General features: G+C 34.9%; 1 long non-coding RNA gene across 1 annotated transcript; it reads left to right on the top strand.

Moving 5' to 3' along the window:
* The first annotated feature begins 215 nt into the window (after positions 1 to 215).
* On the top strand, positions 216 to 2,846 carry LOC127553909 (uncharacterized). The gene is made up of 2 exons (XR_007951847.1): positions 216 to 377; positions 2,446 to 2,846. It is a non-coding gene; the product is annotated as an uncharacterized LOC127553909 (long non-coding RNA).
* The last annotated feature ends 427 nt before the right edge of the window (positions 2,847 to 3,273 follow it).

Genomic DNA, 3,273 nt, shown 5'->3' on the forward strand with positions numbered 1-3,273 from the left:
AAGAAAAGACTTATCTGTTCAAAAAGTCTTAGCAACAAAATTTGTAACAGCAAAAAAGTTTAAAACAAATAACATATCCCAAGATTGGAGAATGGCTAAAGAAACTGAGGAATATGAATTGAATGGGCTCTAGTGTTCTAAAGAATTATGAGTATGTAGAATTCTGAAGAACATGGAATGACCAACACGAAGTGATATAGAATGGAAAAAAAACAACAATCCAAAAGAATATTAACACACTGACTACCACTGCGCAAATGCAGACATTAAACAGCAATTAATATCAGGTCAAATACATTAAATAATGTTGACACTAAATTGCTCAGATGAAAGTACACACCCTTTCCTGTAACAGTCAACTAGGAAAGTAAAAACTGGTATGTACTATTAATAGCATTCACTCTTTTAAATGGTTTTGCTTTATAATTCTTAGGGATTAGACTTTAAAGGTGATTGTTTATGAGTTTGTAGAGGGCAAGTTGGTTGTGTCAAAACCAAAATGTATCAATTAATAGCAATTCTTTAAAAGAAGATGAAAATAATCAGGACTTCAATATTACAAAAGTATACTAATCTTCACAGAGACCCTAAAGCGTATTGAAAAGGATTAAGTAAGCAGTGATCTACCAAATTTTATATAATGAAAAAATGTCTTATCTATACATATATGTGTGTGTGTGTGTATGTGTGTGAATCCGTATAGATATATATTTATATATAAAATCTTGTAAGAAAACTTACAAGAAGCTCCTCTAGTTAGGTAAGGAAGGCCTTTACTGTGGCAGTCCTATATAAGATTTCAAATAAAGTGATCTCTTTTTCTCCTCTTATCAAACATGTTTTAAGGAGGTACCACCAACCCATAGTAAATAAACACAGTCAGAATGCAGGAAAGACCTCAAAGACAATTTTGTCGTTGTTGATTTTTTTTCCTTTTCATTCAAATGCTTTGGTTTAGACCAAAATTGCTCTGAAGTTAAAACATCAATTTGGTGGAGAGGAAGGGAGTGGAGAGGTAGGAAGTAGAAAGAAAGGAAGGAAAACAGCATGATATAATGAAAAGACTATTGTAGTTGGAGTCTGAAGGTCTAGGATTAAGTTCAAATCAGTTAAACTCTCAGGGCTTCTATTTGCCTGATCTAGGTGCTTTATAATCTTAAAGAAATCAGGAGTGAAAGGAAAGAGAGAACTCTATGGAAGGAGGGAACTAGGACAGCATTTAAAGGAAAAGAAGATTTGGGTTATCCTTTGGATTATTTGTTTTCAGGTCTAAGGAGATTTCACACATTTAGAGGCCCCAGTATACACATGAGCAATGGAGGGAGGAAGAATGATTGCTAGATCAAGAGTCACACAGGATAGAGGGGAGGGAATCAAGAATAGTAGAAGCTGGCTATTAAAAGGAGCTTTTTGTCCTCTACTAGAAGTTCTTGACCTGGGATCAATGGTTAGATTTCAAGGGGTTCTAAACTTGGAACTTTGAATATTTGGAGGAAAAATTACAATATAATTAATTTTCTTTGTAACCCTATGTATTTTATTTTATGCATTTAAAAATACTACTCTGAGAAGAATCTGGCTTTACCAGATTGTTAAAGGAATTTATCATACACACACATACAAGCACTCATGCAAATTTGCATGAGCACAATCACGCATGCAGACCCAGAAAAGCCCCTTTCCTAAACCAATAGTTTTTAAACATTAAAAACTTTTTTTTGGTTATAATAGTATATTTTCCTATGAGGAACAGAAGCAAACAAAATGTTTAAATAAAAATGAAGACGAGTTTCTGGATTATATAGTCCGACCTCCAAATCTATTTCTTGGGCTTCTCTATTCCCTACTCATTTGTCATCTTACTTTATTTCCCCAGGACTTAATTTCCAGAGAAACTTTGAATCTCTCTAGATAGAGCATCTATTAAGATTTTTCCTAACCCCAAGTTAGTAAGACAAAGGAAGGGGCCAGAAAGAGTGGAAATAGAGGGAGTTGACATCATGGCCCCAAACTTCTCAAGACAGACAACAGATTCAGAGCCAGAAGAGATCTTAGTAGTCATCTAGTCTAACACACTCATTTTACCAATAATATTGAGATTCCAGAGAAATACTTGCCCAATGTCAAACAGGCTTCATTGGTAGTGAGAAAGTCAAACATAGGCCTTCTGACTCAAAGTCTTTCCATTGTACCTTTACACAAACTTGAATAAAATAATTTCCTAATACCTACCTAAGGGCTTCTTAGTACATGAGAATAAAATGGGAAGAGGGAGAGAGAAAAGAAAAGCAAAACTTTGTGGGATTTTATACATACCTTGAAGGACTTTGGAGAAAGAATTAGGAAAATGGATTCCAAAAGAGAGGTAAGAGTTCTCCAAAGATATTTTTTTCTAAGTTAAGACTAGTTTGGAAGATTTAACAACTTCACCTTCTCTTATTTCAGATCTGATCTTCCCCAAGACATGCATACATGTGCCTTCATCTTCTTTATTGCCAGTATGGAACTGAGGGATCAGAAACAGGGAGTAGACCTGTGATTCCAATGGTATGAGGAATTCCCGAGAGGAAACTCCATCTACTAAATGCAAGTTGATACTTTCTCTACAAGTTAGAATTGTCCAAGTTAAATGAGCTGCCAAAGGCCACATATCTGAAATGTCAAAGACAAGACTTGAACAAAATTGAATTTTTTTCGAATTTGAGCATCTTTTAGAGAGACCCCTCTGGAAGAGGGATGTCAAATTCCCTGTTCACGGTCTGCAAGCTGCCTGCTGCAAAACTTCTGAACTAGATTAAAATGTATTGGAAAATGTTAAATAAAATAAAGATACAAATGCCACATAATATTAACATGTGGTCTTCTAAGTCAATATATAGCCTGCAGAGTTTCTATTTGTATTTGATACCAGTCCTCTAGAATACCAAGAATCTAATGTTATCTCAACTCAGATAATGGGAGGGGTTTGGGTTTGGGAGTTCCTTTGTTTGTTTGTTTGTTTAATTTCATTCAGATTGAAGGGGATTGAAGAGAGAGATCATTTGAGACCAAAGGACACCATTGAGATATATCAAGATATAGGATAGAGAAATGGATACTGTGAGTTACTCCTTATCAGAGGAAAGGCTTGAATCCCCTGGACTGCAGTCAGAGAGTCTTCCAAAAGGAATTAGAAAATTACTATTCATATTCTTTCTAGCTAACTCCTCAAAATGGATAGATTGATGATGCAATAATCTGTCAACAAACATTGTGTCCTGCTGTTGTTTGTCC

This window comes from Antechinus flavipes, chromosome 1 (genome assembly GCF_016432865.1).
Source record: "Antechinus flavipes isolate AdamAnt ecotype Samford, QLD, Australia chromosome 1, AdamAnt_v2, whole genome shotgun sequence".
NCBI classification, from domain to species: Eukaryota; Metazoa; Chordata; class Mammalia; order Dasyuromorphia; family Dasyuridae; genus Antechinus; species Antechinus flavipes.